Below are 18,540 nucleotides of genomic sequence, written 5' to 3'. Positions count from 1 at the left end.
ATGGTCTCGATCTCCTGACCTCGTGATCCGCCCGTCTTGGCCTCCCAAAGTGCTGGGATTACAGGCGTGAGCCACCGCACCTGGCCTTTTTGTGGTTTTAACACAGCAACTAACCAGCATTCCTTTCTAATAAGAGATCACTTGACCACAGAGTGGTTCTTGGCAGTCTGCAGAAGATGTGCGTTGAGCAGATAGATATTCCATAGTTTAATTTCTTTAGCTTAGTGCTTTACTGTATAGTTAAAATTAAAAAAAAGAAAGCAAGAAAGGAAGGAGCTATCAAGTTATGAAAGGACATTGAAGAAACTTAAATGCATATTACTAAATGAAAGAAGTTGTATTAGTCCATTTTCATGCTGCTGAAAAAGACATGTCCAAGACTGGGTAATTTATGAAAAGAAAGAGGTTCAATGGACTCACAGTTTCACATGCCTGGGGAGGCCTCACAATCATTGCAGAAGGTGAAAGGCACATCTTACATGGCGGCAGACAAGAGAGACCTTCTGCAGGGAAACTCCGTTTTTAAAACCATTAGATCTTATGAGACTTATTCACTGTCGTGAGAACAGCACTGCAAAGACTCACAAAAATAATTATTAGAGATAGAATGGGATTGTTTGTGATGATAGAGGCTCAAATCATTTTCCCCCATGATTCAATTACCTCCCGCCGGGTCCCTCCCACAACATGTGGGAATTGTGGGAGCTACAATTTAAGATGAGATTTGGGTGGGGACATAGTCAAACCATATCACAAGTCCATCTGAAAAGGCTACATAACATATAATTCCAAATATATGACATTCTGGAAAAGGCAGAGCAATGGAGACAGTAAAAAAAAACAAAAAGATTTCTGGGTGTTTGGTGAGGGGTAGATGAATAGGCAGAGCACAGAGGATTTTTAGGGCAGTGAAACTATTCTGTCTGATACTATAATGGTGGATACATATTATCATATATTTGTCAAAAACCATAAAATATAACATACTAAGAGGGAACCCTGATGTAAACTACAGTGATAATGACATGTCAACATAGGTTCGTTGATTTTAACAAATGTACCTCACTAGTGTGAGATGTTAATAATTGGGAAGCTGTGTGTGTGTGAACACCTTATTTTCCTCTCAATTTTTTGTAAACCTAAAACTCTAAAAATCAAAATCTATTAATTAAAAAATTAATAGGAGGCTGTGTACAGAGATTCTTTTTGTACAAGGAACAAAATCAACTTGAATTAAGCAGAAAACAAAAGTAAATGCATGATAGGTCTTGGTCCTGCCATGTGATGACTTAAATCTAAGATTATAGCAAAACATCTGAAGCTCATTGCCCGGCTGTGATGGTGTAAGACCCTAAACAGAATGCTCACAATGGAGAGGCTCATGACATTAAGCCACAGAGGCACTATGAGAAGCTTGCCACAGGTGACAGCAGCAGAGCTGTGAAAACTTGCCTGTGGATCTACACTTTGGAAGTGGCCCACAAGATGAACTCGATGGGAAAGAGTTGGGCAGGTAGATCCATGGCAGGCCTGCTGAGTCCTGTGCATAGGACACCCAATGCAAAAACCTCATCCATTTTGTGCTGTCTCTTTTCTTCCTCCAAAAACCCATATGATGGATATTTCTCTTACCTTTTTTTCCTACAGTAAACCTAATCCTATAGATGCAAGAAGGCCTGTATACACAGAACAATCGCTGCAGTCAGCAATGGAGCCTCTCTTCTATTAAGTGACAGAGAAACTGAGTAACAAAATAGCCTAGGAGTAGAATGATGGTTGCTAGAGGATACAAGGAGAGGGCAATGTGGAGTTGGTGTTCAATGGAGATAAACCTGCAGTTTTGGAAGATGAACAGATGAAAGCTGTGGTTTTGGAGATGGATGGTGTGATGTTGCCTAAGAATGCAACATCATGTATTAGTTTGTATTACATACATTAGAATGTATTTAGTGCCACTGAACTGTACACTTAAATGCTAAAGCTGGTAAATTTTATGTTATATATGTTTTATCACGGTAAAAAAAGTCCAAAGTAAATGCATGCTAAAGATTCTGGAATGTAATTGTAAAACCAAAGTAGAATATGCATGGCCTCAGGAATAACTTAAACAGAGACTCAGAAAACATTGGGATCCCCTTTTCAAGATGGGAGGAAAAGTGCCCAAGCTTTATTTTTTACAGCTTCAACCATCAGATTCAAGTTCAAAAATCTAGGGAAAAAACTCATTGACCCATGTTGGGTCAGGTATAGTCTCCCATATCAATCAACTATGCACAAAATGTCCCCATGCCACCAGGACTGTGCGGTGTGTGGCGGCCAATTTTGGTAAGTACTCCATATGCATTTGAAAACAACATGGACTTTGCTGCTGTTTGGTGCAGTATTCTACGTATGCTAAGGAAGCTAAGTTTGTTAATTGTGTTATTCAAATCTTCTATATCCTTATTGGTATTTTTGTCTGCTTGTTCTATCCATTACTAAGAGTATTGTATTAAAATCTCATACCAAGATTGCATATTTTCCCTTTTTGTCTTGCCAGTTTTTATTGTACATATTTTGTGGCTATGTTGTTATAAGTATGTAATTTTACTACATCTTCCCAATGAATTGATCTTTCATGATTATGAAATCTTTCTCTTTATCTCTAATAATACTTTTTGCCTCAGGGTGTTCTTTTTCTATTACATAGCTATATCAGCTTTCTTTTGGTGTTTGCATGCATTTCTTTCTGTACTTCCATTCTTAACCTTTCTATATATTTATAGTTAAGCTATGTCCTTTGTTGCTTTTAACTAGGCTGAGAATTTTGTTTTTAATGTAGTCATTTAGATTTAATGGAATTAGTAATATATTTGTATCTAAACCTACTTTCTTCATTTTGCTTTTTATTTGTCCCATCAAGTCTATGTTTTCCTTCCTCTCCTTTTTTTTTTTTTTTTGCTTTCTTTTGGATTAACTATTTTTTTTATTATTTCATTTCACCATTAGACTGGTTTTTACTACTCTTTTGGTGGTTATCCAAAATGTCAATAATGCAGAGGCTAAGAAACCCTGACTAGCCTCTTGTTTTCTCTAAACTGGCAGTGAAATCTGGAGGTTTGATTGGATTCAGTTCATTTTTTGGGGGAGAACAGAGGCCTTCACAGAAGGACCTGTATTGTACACTGTATTGTATGAGAAGGCAATCATGTCCCATGCATAGATGCACAGATTGATCAGTCAGATCCATCTATTACAAAGGTCTCCATTAGGCTTTCACCTAATTGTGTTAGCATCCACTGGTGATGGCTACCCAGACTCATTATTTCATTAAGGGTTGCAAGAGGGTGACTCCTCTATCACTTACTCTCCTATTAGCTGCAATTCTTAAGAAGAGCATTGGCTTGTTAACTACTTACAGTCCACACAGGAAAGGTAGGATAAATGCATGATTGATGAAGCAGGAAAAGAGTGTTACTATGCAATATTACACCAAACACTTGGTTTTAAATTAATCTATGAGGCCTGTTGGAGGAAACAGACGTCTAGGGGGCAGCAGAGACCACCAGCTGCTGAAGCCATCACTGATCCCTCTGACACGCATTACCACTGAGTGTTGTCGCTGTGCAGTATAATTTCAGCTGCCTAGAATCCCAGCTGCTCTCAGAGGCCATATTCCCTTGCCCCTGCAGTGAGGAGCTGGGGTTGTCTCTGGTGCCTTTTGGTCCTTGTCACCTGCTGCTGGAAGGTGAAGGAGTGTCTCACCTGGGACCAGCAGAGGAATCCAGCAGTCCTGTGTTGGGGGTAAGGGGCAGATGTGGAGGAGAGAGGGGACTCTGTCTGTGACAAGAATGCAGACTCCACCAGTTCAATTCCCTGGGTGCATTCTTTAAACAGTGTCAATATGGTATCTTGGATAAACGTGTGGGTTTTTAGCTAACACACTTGGGTTCCAGTCCTACTCCTGCTACTGAGGAACTGTGGATGAAGCTCAGCTTTCTCACCAGTAGAACGTGGCTGATGATAGTTGCTATTGCACGGCATTGTTGCAGAAGCAGGAGACGGTGTGTTTAAAGGGGTCAGCCGGGGACCTGATGAGCAGGTGTGTGTGTGCACCTGTGTGGTGTCGGAACAGGGAGCCCCTCACTGTTCCCTGGTGAGGCTAGACCCAGCTCCGAAGCTGATGGCTGTGTTCAATGCCCAGCAGCCTTTTGCCTCCAGAGAACATAGCTAGACAGGGTGCACAGGAGGGCTGGGCTCCAGGCTCCCATGCCCTCTGTGACAGATGAGCAAAGGAAGACCTTGAGTGACTTCTCCAGGTCACTCAAGAATGTGGCAGAGTAGAGGCTGGAATCTAGATTTGCAGACTCTCAGTCTTGAGCTTGTATTGGCTGCATCGAAGTTATTATTTTCTCTGGATACTCTTAGTGCTTCTCAAAATCCTTAGGTTGTCTTGGTTTAAGTTGTAGTCACAGACATTTTCAGAGACTCACACATGAAATGAGCCCTCAGTATACATGTGTACTTTAATTCATACAATTATACTCATCCCGGGCTTAACTATACTCTATCTCTTACCAGCCCAAGAATGTGAAATACAAAGTGCAGCCTACAACCTAACTGCAAGGGAGAGTGACTGAGGGGCTGTGGATACCACCTTCCTAGCTGATTTCCCCGCCAGGCCTGCTGTGGGAACAGGCTTGTTAGATCTGAGGCACCCTGGACAGGATTCTTAACTCATAAATATCTCCCTCTCTACCTGCTGTGGGGATTTCTTTTTTTACTCTCCATGTTCAAAATTGGATTAATTGTAATCCTTGATTCATAATACCCTCATTATTATTAGTCAACACAAGGCTTTCTTTACTTTATTTATTTATTTATTAGGCAGAGTCTCACTCTATCACCAGGCTGGAGTGCAGTGGTGCGATCTCGGTTCACCGCAAACTCCGCCTCCCAGATTCAAGCGATTCTCCTGCCTCAGCCTCCCAAGTAGCTGGGATTACAGGCACGCGCCACCACATCTGGCTAATTTTGTATTTTGAGTAGAGATGGGCTTTCACCATGTTAGCCAGGATACTCTTGATCTCTTGACCTCATCATCCGCCCGCCTCAGCCTCCCAAAGTACTGGGATTACAGGTGTGAGCCACCGTGCCTGGCCAACACATGGCTTTCTTTAATTTCTTTAAGTTATTATTAATAGTATGACGAACTGGGTGCAGTAGCTCATGCCTGTAGTTCCAGCTCTCTGGGAGGTCAAGGTGGGAGGATCGCTTGAGCCCAGGAGTTTGAGATCAGCTTGGGCAACATAGGGAGAGCCCCATCTCTACAAAAAATACAAAAAATTAGCCAGGCACGGTGGTGTGTGCCTATGGCCCCAGCTATGCAGGAGGCTGAAATGGGAGGATCAATTGAGCTCAAGAGTTCAAGGCTGTGGTGAGCCACGATCACACTGCCACACTCCAGCCTAGGCAACTCTGTGACACTGTCTCAAAGACGAAACAAAAAGTCTGATGAATTCCTATGTATCCACCACCCCACCCGAGAACTAAAAAATTACCTAAAACTTACATTTCTCTGTATGCTCCTCCCTCACTACGTTTCCTACTCTTCAGGGTGAAAGAGACCACTATTCTGTTCTTTTTGTATGTATTTTCTTTTTTTCATGAGTTTTACCTCATATATTTGTATGCATATGTTATATTTTCCACATTCAAAATTTCTCCACTAAACAGGGAAAAGAGAAAGACCCTTTATGTGGAGAAGAGCTAATACGTACTCCTTGAAAATAGAGCCTGGCAGCTTCCTACATATAATTCTTATTAAAAATATTAAAAATTGGCTGAGTGCAGCAGTTCACGCCTATACTCCCAGCACTTTGGGAGGTTGAGGCAAGCGGATCACTTCAGGTCAGGAGTTTGAGATCAGCCTGGCCAACCTGGTGAACCCCCACAATCTCTACTAAAAATGCAAAAATTAGGCAGGCACGGTGGCGGGCGCCCTGTAATCCCAGTTACTTGGGAGGATGAGACAGGAGAATCACTTGAATCTGCAAGGCGGAGGATGCAGTTAGCCAGGATAGCACCACTGCACTCCAGCCTGGGTGACAGAGTGAGACTCCATCTCAAAAAAAAAAAAAAAAGGAAAAAAGAAAAAAAAGTTAAAAACTACTCTTCAAAAAAAAAAAAAAAAAAACTTTGAATGAAATGAATAGTCCAAGAAAATATGTCATGTTGATGCTCCAGCATGTTGCTAAGCACCCCAGGGACATATGTCCCCAGTTAGAGAGCCACTTCTGGCAAGGTGGCTCTGATAGACTGAGAGAAGTACAGCCCTCTGGCCAAGGAAGTCAGGAGCTGGCTGCTGGGGGTGCAAGCACACCAGAGCTTGTGAGTTTGCAAACATACAGGGCTCCAAAGGGCATGGGCACTGATGTCATGTGCCACAGGAACCAGCCCCTTAGCTTGGTCAGTGACATGAGACCTGTGTGATCTGGCTTAAGAAGGTACCAGGGCCAATTAGATATTTCTCTTTTGGCAATTTAGACAGAAACCCAAAGGAGTTATTTGCTAGTAAGTTGTGAGAGCTGTATTAGGCAAGTCACAAGAGTGTTGGAACTGGAGAGGATAGGCCATGGGGAAGCCCAGGTTGCACCAGAGCAAAAACAGTGAGTAATCAGCTGGATGCGGTGGCTCATGCCTCTAATCCCAGCACTTTGGAAGCCAGGTGGGCAGATCACTTGAGGTCAGGAGTTCGAGACCAGCCTCACTAACATTGTGAAACCTTGTCTCTACCAAAAATACAAAAATTAACTGGGCGTGGTGGCAGGTGCCTATAATTGCAGTTACTTGGGAGGCTGAGGCAGGAGAATCACATGAACCCTGGAGGTGGAGGTTGCAGTGAGCTGAGATCATGCCACTGCACTCCAGCCTGGGCAACAGAGTGAGATTTCAGTTCAAAACAAACAAACAAAAAACAATGAGTAGTCCAATGAGGCCAGTGGACAGCAGGACTGAATTAGAAGGGTGACCAGAGCCGAAGCTTGCTGATGGGGGTGGAGCAGCGTAAGGACCCACGGTTCTGATGCTGAGGCTGCTGGAGCCATGTGCAGCCAACATTCAGCATAATTCACTTGCTGATTTTGGGAGGCCTGACACCACCAAGGCTCTGGTTCTTAGATTTCTTGCTCTCACATATTCATAACCTTACTTAATCCAACTTTCCATCTGCCCTATGCCTGACCTGCACCTGTACAGCTCAGTGTGACTGGAGTAAAGCACACAATCAAGGTGTGGTAGTTTTAAAAAATGCCCATAAATGATTTGGTATTCCTTACTTTAAGAGGTGGAGGTTAATTCCTCTTTTGAGAGTGGGCTGGACATAGCAATTTGCTTCTAATGAATAGAATAAACCTGAAGTGAGTAGACAACTTCAGAGACTAGATTGTAAAAAGCAGTTCCCTCTCTGATTTTTGTATCACTTACTTGTTGTGGAGGAAGTCAGCTGCCGTATCATGATGACATTGAAACAGCCTAAGGAGAGATCTACATAATGAAGAACCGAGGCCTTCTGCCCTTGGCCATGCGAGTGAGCCATCCTGATAGGAGATCCTCCCACCACAGCTGAGCCATCAGTTGACTATAGCTCCAGTCATGAAAGTCTTAGAGGTCAGAACCACACAGCTAAATTCCCAAATTCCCTAGACACTGAAATTGTAAAATAATAGATATTTGATGTTCTAAACCACTGAATTTGGGAAAAATTGTCATCTGCAAAAATAAATAATATATGTGTTGATCTGTCTTACATTAAATTAATAGTCACTAACTCAACTGGTCCTTAATGCTACCTGGCAGCACCATGTCTTATCCATTTTTCAATATCACTTATTTTATTTGATTAAAAAAATTTTTTTTTGAGGCAATGTTTCTTGCTTGTTTTCCAGGCTGGAGTGCAGTGGCATGATCTCAGCTCACTGCAACCTTCACCTCTCAGGTTCAAGCGATTCTCCTGCCTCAGCCTCCCAAGTAGCTGGGATTATAGGCATGCACTATACCTCCTGGCTAATTTTGTGTTTTCAGTAGAGATGGGGTTTCACCATGTTGGTCAGGCTGATCTCAAATTCTTGACCTCAGGTGATCCACCCACCTTGGCCTCCCAAAGTGCTGGGATTACAGACATAAGCCATTGTGCCCAGCCAGATCACTTACTTTATACCTCCTCTCTCTCTCTCAAACCTCCAACACCTCTGCCCCATTCTCACTCTCAGCTAAAGCCCTTCACTCCCATTTCCATGAGAAAGGTCAAAGCGCTGAAAATAGAACTTCCCAAGGTCCCACTGCGACACCTATCCTCACACTGTATCTGCCATCTCCCCTGTGACAAGGGATGAACTATCTGTGCTCTTAGCTATGGCCAACCTCTCCTCTCGGGCTCTAGGTTTGATTTCCTCTTGGCCACTCAAAGATATCCCTCCTGAAATTCTTCCCCCTCTTTATTTCTAGGCGGAAAGAGCATCGACCCATGTCCAGTTAGCTACTTACAGGTCAACTAAGAAGAGGACTGAGAGTTAACCATTGGATTGAGCAACATCAAGACCACCTGGATATTGGCCAATGATTTTAACCTGAACATCTGCCTAGAGTGATGGTAAGAGAGAAAGGCAGGACAGAAATGAAGAGACAGTGAGAATACATACTACTTTCATGAAATTTTGTTGTAAAAAGAAAGGAAGAGGCCAGGCGTGGTGGCTCACGCCTGTAATCCTAGCCTGGCCAACATGGCAAAACCCCACCTCTACTAAAATTACAAAAATTAGCCAGGCATGGTGGCGTGAACCTGTAATCTCAGCTACTCAGGAGGCTGAGGCAGGAGAATCACTGGAACCCCGGGGGCAGAGGCTGCAGTGAGCCGAGATCGTGCCACTGCATTCTAGCCTGGGCGATAGAGACTCCGTCTCAAGGGGAAAAAAAAAAAAAAAAAAGAAAGGAAGGAACAGGACAGGGGCATGGAGTCAAGAAAGATTAAACTTTTTTTTAAGGCAAGGGAAACTATAGCAAACTTGCATGGGAAAGAAAATGATCCAGTAGAGAAGGAGAAAACTGACAATGCAGGTGCATCTGTGGCCGCTTGGCAGCAGGAACTGAGGGTGGGGAAGCGTGTGGTATAGTGACATGCCCAGCAAGAACAATCTCAAAGTACACTCGTAAGTCCCATACTGCATATGGATCTCTGTGAAGAGTTGCATGATGAACTTGAGATAGACACAGTTCCTACCTTTATGGCCTTGTTTTCTAAGACTAGGTCAGAAGACTCTCCACTTTTATGCCATCTCTTTTCTATTATATTTATTTATTTATTTATTTATTTGAGACAGGGTCTCACTCTGTCACCTAGGCTGGAGTGCAGTGTCTATTTATGGGCATGATCATAGCTCACAGCAGTCTTGACCTCCTGGGCTCAAGCAATCCTCCCAACTCAGCCTCCCGAGTAGCTGGGACTACAGGCGTGTACCACGGCACCCAGTGAATTTCTTATTTTTTGTAGAGACAGCAGTTTTGCCATGTTGCCCTGGCTGGTCCTGAACTCCTGGGCTGAAGCTGTCATCCCACATTAGCCTCCCAAAGTGCTGGGATTATAGGCATGAGCCCCTGCACTCAGCCTGTCTCTTTTCTAGCCAGTAGTTTTCTTTCAGAGGAAATCAAAATGTCTCCCTATTTACACTAAATATAAGTCCTGAACTGTTTCAGCTTCTGGGGTGGGTGAGGTGAGGGTCTCTGTCAAATGCCAGTATTCAGAGGCATATAAGAAGTATTCACTGTTTTCCTCTATTCACAACACATTTCGCTTCTGACACCAGATATGTGGGTTTTTCCCCCTCACCGAACAATTTTCCAATATCAGCTGGGTGTCCTACAAGTTAACTCGATTCTGACACTAATTGCCTGGAGTTACAACAAGTTAATGGCTCAGTCCTACAAGATCACCCCCACTTCAGAGTCCAGTCATAAGTGGTGGGTCCCCAGGTCACCCAAAACTTCTGTCTGACTTGGTTACAAATTGGTGGTTCCCACAACCTCCTCTTCATGTTCACTTATTTGCTAGAATAGTTCACAGAGAGCAGAAAGAAAAGTTACTAAGTTATGTGTTTATCATAACACGATGCAACTCAGGAACAGCCAGATGGGAGAGATACATAGGCATAGGGCAATGACATGATTTGGCTGTGTCGCCACTCAGATGTCATCTTGAATTGTGGCTCCCACAATTCCCACATGTTGTGGGAGGTAATTTAATCATAAGTGTTGGTATTTCCCATGCTGTTTTCTTAATAGTGAATAAGTCTCATGAGATCTGGTGGTTTTATAACAAGGAGTTCCCCTGCACATGTCCTATTCTTGCCTGCAACCATGTAAGATGTCCCTTGCTCTTTGCCATGACTGTGAAGCCTCCCCAACCATGTAGAACTGTGAGTCCATTAAACCTCTTTCCTTTAAAATTATGCAGTCTCGGGTATGCCTTTATTAGTAGCATGAGAACAGACTAATACAGGCAAGGCATGGGGAAAGGGGTGCAGAGCTTCCATGCCCTCTCTGGGCACACTACCCTCCCAGCACCTCCATGAGTTCAGCATCCTGGAAGCTCTCTGAATTCTGTAGCTCAGGGATTTTCTTTTTCTTTTTTGTTTTTTTTTACCTGTGACCTTGCCTTCTCTCTCTCTCTCTCTCTCTCTCTCTCTCTGTGTGTGTGTGTGTGTAGATTTCTTTCTTTCTTTTTAAAAACTTTTATTTTAGGTTCGGGGGTACATGTGCAAGTGCTATGGCTTGGAGTTGTGTCCTCACCCAAATCGCACGTTGAACTGGAATTGCCAGTGTTGCAGGAGGGGCCTGGTGGGAGGTGACTGGATCATAGGAACAGTTTAATGGTTTAGCACCATCCCTCTAGTGCTGTTTTAAAAGTGTGTAGCACTCCCCCTTCCTCTTGCTCCCACTATGTAAGATGTTCTTGCTTCCCCTTTGCCTTCTACTGTGATTGTAAGTTTCCTGAGGCCTTGACAGAAGCAGAAGCCTATACAGCCTGCAGAACTGTGAGCCAATGAAACATCTTTTCTTTATAAATTATCCAGTTTCAGATACTTCTTTATAGCAGTGTGAGAATGGACTAATAAAAAAAAATTGGTACCAGAGAAGTGGGGCATTGCTATAAAGATACTTGAAAATGTGGAAGTGACTGAAACTGGGCAATGGGCAGAGGTTGGAAGAGTTTGGAGGGCTCAGAAGAAGAAAGGAAGATGAGGGAAAGTTTGGAGCTTCCTAGAAACTTGTTGAATTGTTGTGACCAAAATGCTGATAGTGATATGGACAAAGAAGTCCAGGCTGAGGAGGTCTCAGATGGAGACCTCTCAGATGGAACTTATTGGAAACTGGGGTAAGGTCACTCTTGCTATGTGTTAGCAAAGAGACTGGCAGCATCATGCCCCTGCTCTAGACATCTGTGGAAATTGAGAGAGATAATTTAGGGTATCTGGCGGGAGGAATTTCTAAACAGCAAAACATTCAAGATGTGACTTGGCTGCTTGTAAAAACCTACAGTCATATGGATAAGGAAATAAATATCTAAAACTAGAACTTTTATTTAAAAGAGAAGCAGAGCATGAAAGTTTGGAAAATTTGCAGCCTGGCCATGTGATAGAAAAAAAAAATTTCAGAAGAGGAATTCAAGCCAGCTGCAGAAATTTGCATCAGTAAAGAGGAACTGAATGTTAATAGCAGAGACAATGGGGAAAATGCCTGGAAGGCATTTCAGCAAACTTCATGGCAGCCTCTCCCTTCATAGGCTCAGAGGCCTAGGAGGGAAGAATGGTTTTGTGGTCTGGACCCAGAGCCCCACTTCCCCGCACAACCTTGGGACAGTGCTTCCTGTGTCCTGGTGGCTCAAGCTCCAGATACACCTCAGGCAGCTGCTCCAGAGGGTGCAAGCTGCAAGCATTGGTGGCCTCCACATGGCATTAAGCCTGTGGGTGTGCAGAGGGCAAGAGTTAAGGCTTAGGAGACTCTGCCTAGATTTCAGAAGATGTATGGAAATAGCTGGATGTCTAGGCAGAAGTCTGCTTCAGGAGTGGAGCCCTCATGGAAACCTCTACTAGGGTAGTGCAGAGGGGAAATGTGGAGTTGAAACCCCCATGCAGAGTCTCCAGTGGGGTACTTCCTAGTGGAGCTGTGAGAAGAGGACCACCATCCTTCAGACCCCAGAATGGTAGATCCACCAACAGCTTGCACTGTGCACCTGGAAAAGCCACGGGCACTCAATGCCCTTGAGAACAGCCATGGAAGCTGAGCCCTGCAGAGCCACAGGGACAGAGCTGCCTAAGGCCTTGGGAGCCTTAGGCCTTGTATCAGCATGGCCTGGATGTGAAACATAGAGTCAAAGGAGGTTATTTCAGAGCTTTAAGATTCAATGACTGCCTTGCTGAGTTTCGGACCTGCATGGGGCCTATAACTCCTTTGTTTTGGCCAATTTCTCCCCTCTGGAAAGGAAGTATTTATCCAATGCCTATACCCCTATTGTATCTTGGAAGTAACTAACTTGTTTTTGATTTTACAGGCTTGTAGGGGTAAGGGACTTGCCTTGTCTCAGATGAGACTTTGGACTGGACTTTTGAGTTAATGCTGAAATGAGTTAAAACTTGGGGAACTGTTGAGATGGGATAATTGTATTTTGCAATGTGAGAAGGACACAAAATTTGGAATAAGCCAGAGACAGAATATGGTTTGGATTTGTGTCTCCGCCAAAATCTCATGTCAATTTGTAATCCCCAGTGTTGGAGAAGGGGCCTGGTGGGAGGTGATCAGATCATGGGGTGGTTTAATAGCACCATCCCCCTAGTGCTATCTTAAAAGTGTGTAGTACCTCCCTTCCACTTCCTCCTGCTCCCACTATGTAAGATGTGCTTGCTTCTCCTTTGTTTTCACCATAATTGTAAGTTTTCTGAGGCCTCCTCAGAAGCAGAAGCCTCTATAGCCTGCAGAACCATAAGCCAATTAAACAACTTTTCTTTATAAATTACTCAGTTTTAAGTATTTCTTTATAGCAATGTGAGAATGGACTAATACGGCAGGTTTGTTATATAGCTAAGCTCCTGTCATGGGGGTTTGTTGTACAGATTATTTCATCACCCAAGTACTAAGCCTAGTACTAAGTAGTTATTTTTTTTGTTCCTCTTCCTCCTCCCACCCTCTACCTGCAGGTAGACCCCAGTGTCTGTTGTTCCCTTCTTTGTGTTCATGAGTTCTCATCACTTAGCTCCCACTTACAAGTGAGAACATGTGGTATTTGGTATTCTTGCATTAGTTTGCTAAGGACAATAGCCTCTAGCTCCATCCAAGTTTTGGTAAAAGACATAATCTTGTTCTTTTTTATGGTTGCATAGTATTTCAAGGTGTATATGAACCACCACATTTTCTTTCTCCAATCTGTCATTGATGGGCATTTTGGTTGATTACATGTTTTTGCTATTGTGAAAAGTGCTGCAAGAAACATTTGCATGCATGTAACTTTATGGCAAAATGATTTATATTCTTCCGGGTATATACCCAGTAATGAGATTACTGGATCAAATGATAGTTCCGTTTTTAGTTCTTTGTAGCTCAGGGATTTTTATCTCATAGGCATGATGGATTATCAACCTAGTCACCAGCTCCTCTCCCCTGCCTGGAGGATGGGGAGTGGGGCTGAAAGTTTTAAGCTCTTTCTTTCCTTCTTTCCTTCTTTTTTCCCTCTCTCTCTTTCTTTCTTTCTTTCTCTCCTTTTTCTTTTCCTTCTTTTCTTTTGTTTCTGAGACAGGGTCTTTCTCTGTTGCCTAGGCTGGAGTACAGTGGCATGAACATGGCCCACTACAACCTCAATCTCCTGGGCCCAAGAGATCCTCTTGCCTTGGTTTCCTGAGTAGCTGGGGCTACAGGTGTGTACCACTATGTCCAGCTAGTTTATTATTTTTTATTTTCAGTACAGATGTCATCTCACTATGTTGCCCAGGCTGGCCCTGAACTCCTGGGCTGAAGTGATCCTTTTACCTTGGCCTCTCAAAGTTCTGGGATTACAGTTGTGAGGCACCTTGCTTGGCTTTTTCCAAGCTTCTAATCATGGCTTGTTCTTTCTGGTGACTAGCTCCCATTCAAGAGCCCACCAAGAGTCACCTTATTAGAACAAAAGACTCTTCTATTCCCAGGAAATTCCAGGGATTTAGGAGCTCTGTGTCAGGAACTGGAGTCAAAGACCAAATATTACAACAAAAGATGCTCCTATCACATTTATCAGCCAGGAAATTACAAAGATTTTAGAAGCTTTGTGCCAGGAACTGAGGACAAAGACCAAAATACATATTTCTTATTATATAATAAGATCACAAGAAGTATCCTGGCTGTGTCTTCCCTTCCTCCACACTCATCCTCAGTTTCTGGGACTCACAGAGGAGGGAAACTTGGGAACTCCTCTCCCTACCTGCCCAGCCCCAGTGCCACTATCTGAATTAAGCCATCATTGATTCTTGCTTGTTTCACAGCAACTGCACCCTAACTATAGAGAAGAAGTCCACACCTATTTAGGATGGCTTTCAAGCCCCCCAGTGTTTTTCCTCTTGTTGTTTGCCTCCTGCCTCACTCCAGGAGTGAGTGATCTAGAATGATCTCATTCTAGATAATTAATATTCTCTTGGTACTGTGTGCAGAGCTGTTCCTTATTGCCATTTTCTTACTGTTCCCCTTGCCTCCAATGCCCTTTTTACATAGCCTTCTTTCAAAATCCTCATCATCCTTCAAGCACCTTATGCTACAGATCTAACTGGAAGGCCACCTCCTCCGTGAAGCCTTCCTTATCACTCACCATCCTCAGAATCAACCACTCTTTCTTTGAGCACTGTCCGGTCTTTCCATTGCATGGAAGTTCTTTGTGGGCAGGCATAGTGTCTATTTGTCTTTCGGTTCTTTTCTTTTCTTTTTTATTTTTCTTGAGACACGGTCTTGCTGTGTCACCCAGGTTGTAGTGCAGTGGCGCGATCTCAGCTCTCTGAAACTTCCACCTCCCAAGTTCAAGTGATTCTCCTGCCTCAGCCTCTTGAGTAGCTGGTATTACAGGTGCCTGCCTGGCTAATTTTTTGAATTTTTTGTAGAGATGGGGTATCATTATGTTGCTCAGGCTGGTCTGGAACTCCTGGGCTCAAGTCATCTGCCTGCTTTGGCCTCCCAAAGTGCTGGGATCACAGGCCTAAGCAAATGCATCTGGCCTCTATTTGTCCTTTTATTTTCCTGCCAGCATTGACCCCTGCCCAGTGGAGTATTGGCACAGAGATGGCTTGCAGGTGGAGGGCTGAGTGAATCACTGGATTTCTTCCTTTTAGGCATCACGTCTCACAGCCTACTGCCCAGATCGGGTCTTGCTGTTGGTATGTGTTGGTAGCGTGCCTTAAAAAGAGCATGGGATTTAAAATCAGAAGACTTGGGCTCAAGTTTCCTACTTGAGTGACCCTGGGTAGCCTGACAATATGATCTTTCTTACAGACTTGTCATGAATCTCTAGACAGCCATGGCAGGAAAGTGCTATGTAGACCTTGCATTCTATTCAAATGTGAGTTTTTGCAGCATTACTTAGTCATACCAGGTCAACAGGATCTGTAGGCCTCTAGGGGACAGTCTCAGCTGGCCTTCCAACTAGGTTTGACTGAGCTCTTTCCTGCCAGGATGAAGGCCTGAGGTGTGACCCCTAAGATGCCATGAGCGATCCTGCAGACCTGGAGAGAGAATGAGCCTGCACACCTCAACTCATCCAGACTTCTGGTTAGGTAGGGTTCACTCTTACAGCTCTATGAATGTGCCAGGCACTTGATATCCTGGGCAGATGGGAAGTCAATCTTTTCCTTAGAGACCATCTACCAATGCTTGAATCATAGCCAGCCTTCCCCTCTGCAATGTCTTTTTTTCTTCTTTTCAATTTTAAAATTGAGATATAACTCACATAACATAAACATCACCAAAGTGTACATTTAAAGTGTGATATTTATTTATTTATTTGAGACAGGTCTCACTTGTTCATCCAAATTGGAGTACAGTGGTGCAATCCTAGCTCACGGCAGCCTCAACCTCCTGGGCTCAAGCGATGCTCCCAGCTCAGCCTGACAAAGTGCTGGGATTACAGTTGTAAACCACTGCCTGGTCTAAAGTGTGATTTTTAGTTGTGCAACCATCACCACCATCTCATTCCATAATAGTTTCATCATCCCAAAAAGAAACCTTGTAACTATTAGTAGTCAGCCCCACTTCCCAATCCCTGGCAACCACTACTCTACTTTCTTTCTCTATGGCTTTGCAATTCTAGGCATTTCATAAAACTGGAATCATACAATGTATGGCCTTTTGTCATTAGCTTCTTTTACTTTGCATGTCTTTAAGGTCCATCTATGTTGTAGCATGTAACAATATTTCACTCCTTTTATGGGCTCCTTTTATGACTGAATAATATTCCATCATATGCATATAACACATTTTGTTTATCCATTTGTCCATTGATGGGCATTTAGGTTGTTTCCACTTTTTGGCTATTATGAATAATGCTCCTATGGGCATTTATGTGCACGTTTTTGTGTAGACATATGTTTTCAATTCTCTTTCAATCCTTGAAGTAGGATATTACTCAGAGTTACTGTGTAATTCTTTGTTTAGCACTTTGAGGAACTGCTGGACTGCTTTCCAAAACAGCTGCACCATTTTACATTCCCACCAGCAACGTATGAGAGCTCTGTAATCCTCTTGACACTGGATTCAACCTCTGCTTGCCTTAGCATTCTGAAATTGTCAGGCCCAAGAGAGAGAATTCTGCAGTTAGCTTTCACCCATCTTTTTCCTGAAGTTATAGTTATGCAAGACAACAAGCTTTGCAAACTTTAATCATCTGAAAAGAACACTTGGACCCCTGGGTGCAACAAGGGTGATTTGTCTTCCTTTCTAAGGGGACAATACAGCCTTGATCCTTTTGACTGAGAGGAGCCATGTATGGATACAGCTCAGCATCCCCACTTGGCTGGTGTGCACAGAGAAGAGGCAGCACTCACCTGGGCTGTTTGCTGAGAAGTCTTATTAAGGAGATGCTGCCAGGCGTGTGTTAGGTGTGTCTGCACACCCTCATCAGCCTTTAGTGGATCCTCAGGCTGCTTGGCAAGGAGCTGGCACTGGCTCCTGTGGTGCCTGGGGTGTGAGACTGGAGAGAGATCTGTCCAGGTGGACAGAGACAATGGCTACAGGCTACTTCCTCCTGGGTACCTGACTGGAGAACACATAGACATTTGCTGTCTGCTCACAAGGCACTGGGGAGCAGAGACTTCTCAACTCCACTTGTTTTTTTGTGCCTGGGTACACGAGGGCTCTATTTGCAGTGGCTCAGACCTGCCAGCCTCAATGAGGAAGGGTTTGTTTGTGCAGCATCTGGATGTGGGTGCGAGGTAATTCAGGCAGGTGGGGTGGGAAGGAGATTGCTAACCCCAAAGGAGCTCCCTTGTGCAGAAGGAAAATTACCAGCTGTGCTTATTCTGAGACTGGGTGGAGGAAGGGCTTGCTCATTTTAGTCAGTCTAAGGGGAATGTTTCTGGGAGGTGCAGGGGAGAAAGAGGCAAGAAAAACAATCCCATAGGATACTTGTTAATGAACTAATGACCCTGCTGGAAGGTGTCAGGTTCATTATACCTGGTGCACATTTATCCACAGCACATCTCATAACTATAGGTGTTCATTCATGCAACAAATATTTATTGAGTTCCTACTGTGTTCCAGGAGCTTTCTAGGGTTCAGGAATACAACAATGAGTAAAACTAACAGGGGTAATTACCCTTGTGAAGATCAGAGCCTTGTGGGATGGAGAGACATTAATTAAATGATTGCAGGAATTGGTGTGGGGCAGGATCTTGCAGGTTGCTATGAGAGCGTATAAGAGGGGAAATGGCTTAGTATGAGTGTGGAGTTGTCCAGAAAACCTCTCCTGGGGCACCCAGGTCTACTGGATGAACAGGGCTGGGGTGGGGAGAAGAACATTTCAGGTAGAGGACACAGCAGATGTCAAGCCCTGAAGCGGTACAGAACACAACATTCCAGGAGTGGAAAGAAAGCCAGGAGGGGAGAATGGAGCGGGAGGAAAGTTGGGCAGGGCCAGCTGCTCGAGGTCTAGTGGGCTGTGCAAAAGCCCCCTTGCTCTTCTCCCAGGAGCAGTGGGCAGCCATTAGGGGTGTTAAGCTTGGCAGTGACACAGCCAAGATTTGCAATGACCATTCTGTATTGACTGAATGGAGTTGTGGTTCTGGTTTTAGGGGTGGTTGGGGCCACCCAAGTGAGACAGGGTCAACTGTGTGGGCTGGTGAAAATGTAACTGTGAACACTGGATGAGCTTAATAGTGGGCAGATGTGGAATCAAGGGGAAAGTGATGTTGAGGGAAGGAAGACAGGGTCCCCAAGGGGGCATGGACCATAGTTTTCTGAGGCTAGTTTTAGCCTTTGGCCTTGAATTTCTTTTTCTTTCTTTCT

The sequence above is a fragment of the Colobus angolensis genome, unplaced genomic scaffold (genome assembly GCF_000951035.1).
Source record: "Colobus angolensis palliatus isolate OR3802 unplaced genomic scaffold, Cang.pa_1.0 Scaffold81, whole genome shotgun sequence".
Lineage (NCBI taxonomy): Eukaryota > Metazoa > Chordata > Mammalia > Primates > Cercopithecidae > Colobus > Colobus angolensis.
This window is presented reverse-complemented; position numbering follows the sequence as displayed.